The following is a 12,210-nucleotide window of genomic DNA, read 5'->3' as shown; positions in this document are numbered from 1 at the left end:
TTCGGCTAATGGAGAGGCAGCGGCGCTGGCTGTCGGCCCTGGAGAGCGTCCACGACCAACCATGGGACGCCTCTGTCAAGGTCATCGAGAAGTTCATCTCCGAGATCGCCGAGACGAAGCCGCAACGACAGGCGGCCGGAGGTCAACAGGACGGGCAACCACCAGCAGCGCATCGCGGCCAGGGCCGCATCGGCGCTGCTGCCAATCCCCCTCCCCCTGCCCCCGCACGCGGCCACGGTAGACGGTAGACGGGACGGCGGACGTGGCGCACGGCGCGCGGCGACCGCTGAACATCGGTACGACGCGAATGCAGCATCCGAAATTCAGAGGCTGTACCGCGCGGACCGGCGCAAAGCGATGCAGCGCGTCCTGGGCGACACATCACCGTACTGCCAAATCGATGGCAACGTGCTCACGGAGCACTTTAAGAATACATACACTAAAACGAATTTTTCTGTTACAGATGCACCAGCTGCTGTCCCGGAGTTTGCCGCCACCACGCCTCCCAACGTCAGCGAGGAGGTGCTGACGCCGATCACCGCAACAGAGGTGGAACAGCGGCTCCGAAAGGCGAGCAATACTGCTCCAGGGGCAGACGGAGTCACCTACTCCGACCTGCGGCGTCAGGACCCTGGCTGCCACGTGCTAGCTAGGATCTTCTCGCGCTGCTGGGAAGAGCGGAAGATTCCGGTGCAGTGGGAAGTATCCACTACCGTCCTCATCCACAAGAAAGGGGACGTCTCGGACGTGACGAACTGGCGGCCTCTAGCATTGAGCTCCACTATCTCCAAGCTCTTTGCTGCAATCGTGGCAGACCAGACGGTTGGGTGTGGGATTGAAGGGACCAGACTGCTAAGGTCATCGGTCCCTTGTTCCACGATAAAAGCACATGAAATAAAAACTGTCAGTCGTTAAAAACGGAGAACTGAGACAAGGGACGACACAATACAATAAAGACAGACAAAGACCAGACAAACGGAACTAAAAATCACACCGAGTCTGAAGGTGGTTGGCCGACCATGAAAATAAGGAAAAGCCAACCACCAAATGACATTAAAACCCACAGTTTAAAACCACAGGCCAAAGGCCCAAGTCAATACAGGAAATAAAAGGACAAACACTCAAATCATACGATAAAAACCCCCTGCCCGAATAAAACTCAACATGAGGTCCGCCATAGCAACGTCATCACATAAAAGGGCAGGGATGGTAGCAGGCAGCGCAAACGTCTGCCTGAGTCCTGTTAAAAGCGGGCAGTCCACCAAAATGTGGACCACCATCAGAGCTGCCCCGCAGCGACATAGCGGTGGGTCCTCCCGGCGCAACAAATGGCCATGCGTCAGCCACGTGTGGCCAACGCGCAGCCGGCAGAGGACGACAGAGTCCTTCCGAGAGGCCCGCATGGAGGAGCGCCACACACCGGTCGTCTCCTTCACTGCCCGAAGTTTGTTGGGCGTGGGCAGGGTGCGCCACTCGTCACCAAGCACTTTCTGGCGCAAAAGCGACAGGAGATCACACTCCGTAAGGCCGAGTTCCAGAGCCGGTGAACTCACTGCCTGTTTAGCCAGCGTGTCAACCCGCTCATTGCCCGGGATGCCGACATGACCTGGGGTCCAAACAAAGACCACGGAGCGGCCGCAACGGGCAAGAGAATGGAGCGACTCGTGGATGGCCGTCACCAGATGGGAACGAGGAAAGCACTGGTCAAGAGCTCGTAAACCACTCAGGGAGTCACTACAGATGACAAAGGACTCACCTGAGCGGGAGCGGATATACTCTAGGGCGCGATAGATGGCAACCAACTCGGCAGTGTATACACTGTTCCCGGGTGCCAGCGACCGTTGTTCACAATGATCCTCTAGAGTAAGAGCGTAACCAGTGCGACCAGAGACCATCGAACCGTCGGTATAGGCCACGGCAGATCCGCGAAACTCGGCAAGGAGAGAAACAAAGCGGCGGCGGAAGGCCGGAGGAGGGACCGAGTCTTTCGGACCCTGTGCCAAATCCAGCCGAATGCATGGTCGGCGCACACACCAAGGGGGCAGACGGAGATTGGCCCGGAAAACAGGCGGGAGAGGAAAAAACTCAATCCCACACAGTAGAGCCCAGATGCGAACCGTGATCCTACACCCTGATCGGGGCCGCCTGTCTGGAAGATGGACGATCGAGTGCGTGAACAGGAGACGGTAGTTGGGATGCCCTGGCAAGCTACAAACGTGGGCAGCATAAGCGGCCAGAAGTCTGTCGCGCCGGATCCGCAATGGAGGAATACCAGCCTCCACAAGTAAGCTGTCAACAGGGCTTGTCCGAAATGCTCCTGTGGCGAGTAGGATCCCGCAGTGATTGATGGGATCCAGCAATTGCAACGCTGATTGCGATGCCGAACCATAAGCCACACACCCATAATCAAGGCGGGACTGGATCAGCGCTTGATACAGCCGGAGAAGGGTAGACCGATCGGCACCCCATCCGGTGTGGCTAAGGCAACGGAGAGCGTTTAAATGCCGCCAGCATGTTTGTTTAAGCTGCCTAATATGAGGCAGCCAAGTCAACTGGGCATCAAATACCAGTCCCAAGAACCGATGCGTCTCTACCACAGCAAGAGGTTCACCGTCAAGGTAAAGGCGTGGCTCAGGGTGAACCGTGCGACGCCGGCATACATGCATAACGCAGGTCTTAGCGGCCGAAAACTGGAAGCCGTGCGCTACAGACCATGACTGTGCCTTGCGGATAGCGCCCTGCAGCTGGCGCTCAGCAACTGCAATGCCAGCGGAGCTGTAGTAGAGACAGAAGTCGTCTGCATACAACGAAGCTACGACGGACGATCCCACTGCCTCAGCGAGCCCATTGATTGCAATTAAAAACAGGGAGACATTGAGGACAGACCCCTGTGGGACCCCGTTCTCCTGGACCCGGGAGGAACTATGGGACGCAGCAACTTGCACGCGGAAGGAACGAGACGACAGAAAATTCTAAGACCCCACCCATGAAGTGTGGCCAGGATGTGATATCGCCAAGTCGTATCGTACGCCTTCCGCATGTTGAAGAAGACGGCAACCAGAGGTTGGCGGCGTGCAAAAGCTGTACGGACGGCAGACTCTAGGGAGACCAGATTATCGACGGCAGAGCGGCCTTTACGGAACCCACCCTGAGACGGAGCCAGAAGGCCTCGAGACTCGAGGAGCCAACTCAACCTCCGGCTCACCATACGTTCTAGCAACTTGCAAAGAACGTTGGTGAGGCTTATGGGGCGGTAGCTGTCCACCTCCAGTGGGTTCTTGCCAGGTTTCAACACTGGGAGGACGATGCTTTCTCGCCATTGAGATGGGAACACACCCCCAACCCAGATGCGGTTGAAAACATCTAGGAGTCGTCGCTGGCAATTCAGAGAGGTGTTTCAGCATCTGGCTGTGGATGCGGATGCGGTCTGGCCCAGGAGCCGTATCAGGGCAAGCAGATAGGGCACTCTGGAATTTCCAGTCGCTGAAATGAGCGTTGTACGACTCCGCGTGGCACGTGTGAAAGCAAAGCCTCCAACTTTCCAACCGCTCTTTCCGGGAGCGGAAGGCCAGTGGGTAATTCGTAGATGCGGAACACGGAGCAAAATGCGCTGCTAACCAGTCCGCAATCGTGTCGGGGTCAGTACACACCACTTCATTCAGCGAAAGCCCAGGGACAGACAGGCGGCCGATAGCCATGGAGTCACCTAATCTTAGCCCAAACCTGCGATGCAGTGGGACGGACGCCAATGGTGGAAACATACCGTTCCCAGCACTCCTGCTTCCGTTGGCGAATAAGGCGTCGGGCACGGGCACAGACACGGAGCTGTTTAAAAACGATGAGGTTCTCCAAGGACGGGTGCCGCTTATGGCGTTGAAGAGCCCGCCGGCGATCTCTAATCGCCTCTGCGATCTCGGGCGCCCACCAACGCACAGTCCTCCGCCGAGGGGACCCGGATGAACAGGGAATCGCAGATGCCGCCGCAGAAACGATGCCGGTGGTGACCGAATGAACCACCGCATTAATGGTGTCAGGGGAAGGAGGTGCGATAGTGGCGAGAGAGCAGAACAAGCCCCAATCAGCCTTATTCAGAGCCCATCTGGAGGGGCGTTCAGAAGAGTGACGCTGTAGTAGTGACAGAAAGATGGAGAAATGGTCACTACCACATAAGTCGTCATGGACACTCCAGTGCATGGATGGTGAAAGTCTGGGGCTGCAGATAGAAAGGTCGATGGCCGAAAATGTGCCATGGACGACGCTGAAATGTGTCGGCTCTCCCGTGTTTAAGAGGCAGAGGTCAAGCTGCGAGAGAAGAGTCTCGACATCTCTACCCCGGCCAGTAATCGCGGCGCTACCCCACAGGGGGTTATGGGCGTTGAAGTCGCCCAGTAACACAAAAGGAGGAGGCAGTTGTGCTATCAACGCAGCCAACACATGACTCTAGACATCACCATCTGGCGGAAGATACAAACTGCAGACAGTAATAGGCTGAGGCGTCCACATCCTTACAGCAACAGCCTCTAGAAGTGTGTGAAGAGGTACACATTCGCTGTAGACAGAGTTAAGGATGTAGACGCAGACTCCACCAGATACCCTCTCATAAGCTGCCCGGTTCTTGTAATAACCCCGATACCCACGTAGGGCAGGGGTCCGCATTGCCGGAAACCAAGTTTCCTGTAGGGCAATGCAGAGGAAAGGGTGACTGCTGATGAGTTGGCGAAGCTCAGCAAGGTGGTGGAAAAAAGCGCTGCAGTTCCACTGGAGTATCGCTTTGTCCATGTCCGAAAAAGGCCTGAAGGGGCCGAGGAGGCAGATCACGCCACTGGGTCACCTGCTGCCACCGATGGAGGACCAGTACAATCTGCTTCCATGGTGTCTGAGGGTCCGGCGAGATCCAGGTCCTCAGCGGACGCCCGGATCTCCACCTTATCCTTGGACGCAGAGCCTGTAGGGAGCAGTGGGGTGGATGCCACCGCGTGGTCCTTGGCCTTAGAGGTCTTCTTCTTCGTCTTGTCTCTTTGGTCCTTGGGTTTCATTGGCTGGGAGGGCTCCAGCGAGTCAGTCTCCGGGACGGAGGAGGAGCGGGAAGCCCTGCGACCAGCCGCTGGTCTGCTTTTCTTCCATTGGCTGACTTCACCCTTCCCAGACGCGGAAACCTGGGAAGAAAAGGACCCAAGGGACCCTTTCCGTGCTATTCGAGCCGGGGAAGTTTGAGGCTTCCCCAGCTTAGAAGTGGGGACTTATGTCCCTGATGGTTGGGGGGTTGCTGCTCCTGAGGCAGGTAGTGCAGGAGCCGCAGGGAGTGAAGTGCCCCCCACCATCAAGAGGGCAGGTGTAGCATTCCAGCTCTGAGAGGTGGCAGTCGGAGGGAGAGCTAATGGGGCCTTAACAGTAGTAGCTGCGGCGTAAGAGGCAGTCATTCGAACAGGATGGAGGCGTTCGAACTTCTGCCTGGCCTCAGTGTATGTCAGGCGGTCCAGGGTCTTATACTCCATGATCTTGCGCTCTTTCTGGAAGATCCTACAGTCCAGCGAGCAAGGCGAGTGGTGTTCTCCGCAGTTTACACAGATGGGAGGCGGAGCACATGGAGTATCGGGATGTGATGGGTGTCCACAATCTCGAAATGTGAGGCCGGAAGTACAGCGGGAAGACATATGCCCGAACTTCCAGCACTTAACATCACCGCATCGGGGGAGGGATATATGGCTTGACGTCACAACAATAGACCATCACCTTGACCTTCTCAGGTAAAGTATCACCCTCGAAGGCCAAGATGAAGGCACCGGTGGCAACCTGCTTATCCCTTGGACCACGATGTATGCGCCGGACGAAGTGAACACCTCGCCGCTCTAAATTGGCGCGAAGCTCGTCATCGGACTGCAATAGAAGGTCCCGATGGAATATTATGCCCTGGACCATATTAAGACTCTTATGGGGCGTGATTGTAACCAGAACATCCCCCAGCTTGTTACAATCGAGTAACCGGCGGGACTGGGCGGAGGACGCCGATTTGATCAAAACCGAGCCCGAGCGCATTTTGGACAAGCCCTCCACCTCCCCGAACTTGTCCTCTAAGTGCTCGACGAAGAACTGAGGCTTCATGGATGTAAAGGATTCACCATCAGCTCTCGTACACACCAGGTAGCGGGGCGAGTATGGTGAGCTGGCATCTTTAGTCTTTCGTTCCTCCCATGGTGTAGCCAGGGAGGGGAATGATTTGGGGTCATATGTAGTTGCGTTGTATTGAGCCCTGGAACGCTTAGAGACTGCTGGCGGCTGGCCGCCAGCAAGAGATGATGTACCACGCTTCATTGCAGGTCATCCGCCCTGATGCCACCTACTGCAACCAAAGGCCCTCCCCATGGGCGCCACCCAGCCTCAGCAACGAGTACCTGGCAGGATGGCCATTGCCGGGAGTCCCAATGCCCCAAGGAGATAGGCATCTACTCCTCGGCATACGTGGGGAGTTAACGGCGCTGGCAACAGCAGAGCGATCCCTGGGTAGTCAGGGGGCTACAACCAACAGGGTACATGGCGGCCCCACCACAACGGACTGGCTACGGTGCTGGATTTCAGATGATGTAGTCCAATGTCGTCATTGGCGCATAAAGCGACACAGCATAGCAGACTGCAATAAACTGCACCCAAGAACAAATCCACGCCCAAGGGATGGTAGGTGAGCAGGACTGCTAAGCGATGACTAGGTTAGAGATGGTAATGCATGATGGACACATCGCTCCTTGTAAGGCGCCCTTCCCCAATCGGCTCGCTCTTCGGAAAATTTAGAAGGATGGAGGTCAAACCCGTTAGGGGACCATCTCACAAGGCCAAAACCTTTGAGACTCTTTAGTCGCCTCTTACGACAGGCAGGAATACCATGGGCCTATTCTTACCCCCGAACCCACAGGGGGGCGTGGCGGACCGCACAACCCTCTGGGCAGAGCGTTTGAGCCTGCTCTCCGCAGAACAAAAGGATTTCCGCACGTTTGAAGGCTGCTTCGAGCACAACTTTTTTGTGCAGACAGCAATTGATGATGCAAGGCGCAGGGCAGGCCAAGCATGCTTTGCTTGGCTTGATCTAGCGAATGCTTTTATCTCAGGGCCTCACGCCCACCTCCTTGGAGTACTGGGCAGGATGGGACTACCAGAGCAATTGCATCACCTAATTGTTGACATGTACAATGGTTGGTCAATCCGTGTCCGTACATCTGGTGGGCTAACGGCAGAGATAGAGATTCAGGCGGGGGTCAAGCAGGGCTGCCCAATGTTACCCATCGTCTTTAATCTCGCGCTCGAGCCGGTATTTCGCGCCGTTACCACACTCAAAAATGAGTGTGGCATTCCGCTTTGCGGCGTCAGTGTGAGTGCACTGGCGTATGCGGACGATATCGTGCTTCTTGCGCGGGATTCAGAGGCAATGCAGACACTGCTCAATGTTGTGGGAGAGGCGGCGACGTGGGCCGGGCTCACCTTCAAGCCGTCGAAGTGCGCTACACTTCACATCCGCCGCCGCGACACACTAGGCTCGGTATTCACCCTGCAAGGGGGAGAACCGGCCGTACTTGGTGAGGGCGACGCCTACCTCCATCTTGGCGTCCCCACTGGGTACAAAGTTTCGCAGACGCCAACGGATGCGATCGCTGCGATTCGCGGTGACTTGAAGCGCCTGGACGCTTCCCTGATGGCTCCTTGGCAGAAAATTGACGCCGTGCGTGTCTTCCTCCTCCCCAGGCTTGACTTTGTCATGCGGGGCGGAGCGGTGCGCAAAGGACCGCTGTCTGCACTGGACAAGGCAGTCAAAGCGGCGGTTAAATCATGGCTCTTCCTCCCACAGCGCGCCTTGACTGAGCTGCTGTACCTCGCGCTGGGAGAGGGAGGATGCGGCCTGACGCCGCTTTCAGACTCTGCGGACATCTCCACCATCGCCCACGTCTTCCGGATGCTGTACTGCAGCGACGCTGCAGTCCGCGACATCGCCTGGGCCACATTAACTACGGCGGTGCGTCGTCGCATGGGGAGGGAGCCGAGTCGGACGGACCCGGCCACCTACCTGAGCGGCGTCGTCGAGGGCGAGTTCGCACGCGACAGGGGCGACATCCAGTCACTGTGGACGCGCTTCAGGAATGCCACAAGGCGCCTAGCGTCACGTGGTGTTACCTGGCGCTGGAGTAATGAGCTTTCTGAGTTGCAGGTGGCGGGGCGGAGCCTCGCGGCGCGGGAAGCGGGGCGGAGCCTCGCGGCGCGGGAAGCGGGGCGGAGCCTCGCGGCGCGGGAAGCGGGGCGGAGCCTCGCGGCGCGGGAAGCGGGGCGGAGCCTCGCGGCGCGGGAAGCGGGGCGGAGCCTCGCGGCGCGGGAAGCGGGGCGGAGCCTCGCGGCGCGGGAAGCGGGGCGGAGCCTCGCGGCGCGGGAAGCGGGGCGGAGCCTCGCGGCGCGGGAAGCGGGGCGGAGCCTCGCGGCGCGGGAAGCGGGGCGGAGCCTCGCGGCGCGGGAAGCGGGGCGGAGCCTCGCGGCGCGGGAAGCGGGGCGGAGCCTCGCGGCGCGGGAAGCGGGGCGGAGCCTCGCGGCGCGGGAAGCGGGGCGGAGCCTCGCGGCGCGGGAAGCGGGGCGGAGCCTCGCGGCGCGGGAAGCGGGGCGGAGCCTCGCGGCGCGGGAAGCGGGGCGGAGCCTCGCGGCGCGGGAAGCGGGGCGGAGCCTCGCGGCGCGGGAAGCGGGGCGGAGCCTCGCGGCGCGGGAAGCGGGGCGGAGCCTCGCGGCGCTGCGCCATCGGGACCGCGCGACGACAGCATGGCAACACGGCAACTCGAAGATGACGGCAAGGGACCGCAACTCGGAGATGACGGCGTGGGACACACATTTGGCGCTGACGCCGAGCGTGTCCGGGTGGGAGGCCACGCGAAGCGGCTGCTCACGCAGACAATACGAGAGTGCGTGAGACGCTGCCTGCGCCGCCTCTTACTCAGTAAACCTAACCAGGGAAAGGTGTTTGAGTGCACCAGGGAGTCAACGGCGTCCAATCACTTCATGGCAGGCGGCAAGTACACCCGCTTTGCAGACTGGCGCTTCATCCACCGCGCTAGGCTCGGTGTCGTCCCACTGAACGGCTGCCGCCGTTTCGGTGGACGAAACAACGACAACAAAGCCTGCCGCCGCTGTGATCATAACAATGAGACGCTCCCACACGTCATCAACTCGTGCATGGTGCACTCAGCTGCCAGCCAGCTGCGACACAACGCAGTCCTCACGCGCCTCACAACAGCCGTTGCCGGGCGCCCCAGAAGAGGAAACGCCGCTTCCCCCAACGTGAGAATCAACCAAACGGTGGTGGGGAACAGCGGACTGCGTCCCGACCTCGTTGTCACCGACGAGGAAAAGAGGAGTGTCACTATCGTCGACGTGGCAATCCCCTTCGAGAACAGGCGGATTGCGCTGGACAACGCTCGGCAACTAAAATTAAATATGCCGACGTTGCCCGCGGGCTGGCCGCTCGTGGCTATGCTGTCACAGTCGACGCCCTGGTGGTTGGCAGACTAGGGGCGTGGGACCGCCGGAACGATGCAGTGCTTTGGCACCTAGGCATCGCTAGCCGCTACTGCCAGCTAATGCGGCGGCTGATGGTGTCCGTCACCATCTAGTGGTCCCGCGATATTTACATCGAGCACATCACTGGCCACCGCCAATATGTGCTCCCCCCCCTAGGCTGTGGCACGCTCTGGAGTCAGTCTGCGAGGACGTCGAGACTGCAGTCACCGGCATCGATCCCTGGACGACCTGAGGGAGGCACCGCGACGGTGCCGAGTCGGTACAGTGCGCGCTGTGCTGCCCTGCACCCCTCCACCCCTGGTTGCCGCCGGACATGGCCCCCGCCTCGGACGGCGCGGTGCGAGGTGGCGCAGCTCGTGTGTTTACTGCCCGGCCATTTCAACTGCAGACTCAGCCTCCAGACCACGAGACGTGACGCCCCGCTGACGGCTGCCGCTTGGCGGTTCGAGGGGCGGAGCCTGGCCCAGCGGCCCGCCTGAGCGTGGTGTCCGCGGGCCACTGGCCGCCATGCTGCACTGCGAAAAATAGCGGTCAGAGCGACGTTGAAGCCACAGCTATGCAACACCCGAACCGTATGACCATAAATGCAATAAATGAAATATTTAAGACCTTTGAACAATTAAGATGACCGCGCTTAACGTGGAACTATAACATAGGGTGAAATAATTCCATTCCCACGCTTAACGCTGACATTAGTAACGTAACTTTAAATTTTTAAGTTTCATTTGATGTGTTATTTAGGTTACTCATGCAATAATTAAGGAATGGGCTTAACCCACCTTTTCGAAATATTTAATTACTGTAATACTTAAGTCTCGGGTAATCCCGACTATGTATATACATCAAGCCTCAAGTGAAATTGTAAAAGTTAGAATTGTATAAGTTGGAACAATATTTCTCTTAAAATTATACTTCTTATGGTTGTAACTAAGAATTATCTCGAAAAATAAAATCTGTTCTTATCAGCTTAATATCTGAAACGTCCTGCATCGCAGGACCAGAATATTAAACTCATTTTTGGCTCATGACGGAGTGCTAGGGGGCTTGCTCCACCATTCTGCTGGTAGCAAAACTTGTCAGAGTTGTCGATGTGCCCAGTAGTTAGCTCCTTACACACTGCGATTTCTTTTAATTTAACATTATCTTATTTTTTTTGTTTTTAGCCGGACCGCTTTTGCAGCCACATTACACTAGGCTGGTAATTTGTGGGCGCACACAACAGCGCCGTCGGATGCTCCTTTGGCGTCTCTTATGGCCCGGCCACAGATAATTTCAATTAAATTTTTTGGAGTTATAACCTTAGCTCCTCGCGAACGTCGTCGTCGTCGTCGCCGCCGCCGCCGCCGCACGCACGCACGCAGAATACGTGTGTACACACACATATGCAGTTGGCGGTGAACGGTGTAAGCACTCTGCTAGGTGTAGCTTGCGCAGGCCTCGCGCCGGTGTAGCTCGCGCCGTCCTGGCGCTGCTGTGGGGCGGCCTCACGGCTTCTCCACTGCCCTGGCTGGTAGCGGCGTTCAAATGGGAGTCGCTCTTTACTCTTAGACATGGACGGTAAAACTAGGCTGTTGACAAGTGCTCTCTTCAGTTGTCCTTCCTCCCGGCACTTGCTTTTGCGACGTTTTCCACGGTCGCCTGTTGCGATATCAGCCCGCACCACCGTGTTTCACTCCCACATGTGGAGCGCACACGCTGCAAGCATTTAGGCCCTTCCACTGCGGTTTTTCCTTATCGCTTCTCGGCCTTTTGGCTAAAAAGCACCCCGCGGTCTGAGCGGCCCGTTGTGTTCTGTAGCGGGTCGCGTTTCGTGGTCGTTTTCCTTCGTTCGTTCTTGGTTTTTCCAGCGTTGCTATTTGTGCGGTAACTATGTCGAACCGGTCGAATAGTATACAATGCGTATTAGACAGAACAGCGAGACGACCTACGGCCTTCGAAATACAGGAATGGATATTTGGTGATCCTAATGTACCAGAAAATGATGTCGACACCTTTCTACTGGATTTTGTCCTATTCTCGTTATTCATGAACTTTCCTGACCAAGAGAAATACGTAAAGTATGGTCTGGCACTCACGGGCGAACATCCGTTCCGCTACTTCGATGGAACTGTCTGAACAGTGCATATAGTGCCATTTGGCTTTGGGACACGGACTGTGCAGGTATTTAACATACCCTGAGAGACCAATGAAGTAATCGGCCGTGTCCTATCGCGGTACGGCAAGGTGCTTAGCATCACGAATGAAAAGTGGGGCAGTGCCTACTGTTTCCAGAGCAACAGCGGAGTCCGAAGGGTCCGTATGAACCTCCGCCAGCACATACCATCCTAGTTAAACATCGCCAGTACAAGGGCACAGGTTACCTATATAGGGCAACCACAGACCTGCTCCCTCTCTGAGTCTACTGAGTATCTGCGCGTGGAATGCCTGCGCAGGCGCCCTGTGAAACTGCCACGGGAACGCTCTGAAGGAGACACCCTTGTACCTCATCTCAGCGAAATAGTGGCGGGGGCTGCCCACTGAGAGAACTGACGAATCGATTTCGGGTCCGTCAGGAGTGGTGAATAAGGTACCTACTGCACACACTGACAGCCCTATTGAGATTATTTCGGACCCGACGCCCGTAGTGGAGATACCGCCGGTGGCACCTAATGCGCCTACTATGGCCGGTGG

At 57.4% G+C, this 12,210-nt stretch overlaps 1 pseudogene; it reads left to right on the top strand.

Moving 5' to 3' along the window:
* The first annotated feature begins 10,448 nt into the window (after positions 1-10,448).
* On the top strand, positions 10,449-10,615 carry LOC126286099 (U2 spliceosomal RNA; annotated as a pseudogene).
* The last annotated feature ends 1,595 nt before the right edge of the window (positions 10,616-12,210 follow it).

Source organism: Schistocerca gregaria, chromosome 1, assembly GCF_023897955.1.
Source record: "Schistocerca gregaria isolate iqSchGreg1 chromosome 1, iqSchGreg1.2, whole genome shotgun sequence".
Lineage (NCBI taxonomy): Eukaryota > Metazoa > Arthropoda > Insecta > Orthoptera > Acrididae > Schistocerca > Schistocerca gregaria.
Note: the sequence above shows the minus strand (reverse complement) of the source record. Positions and strands in the feature narration are given on the sequence as shown.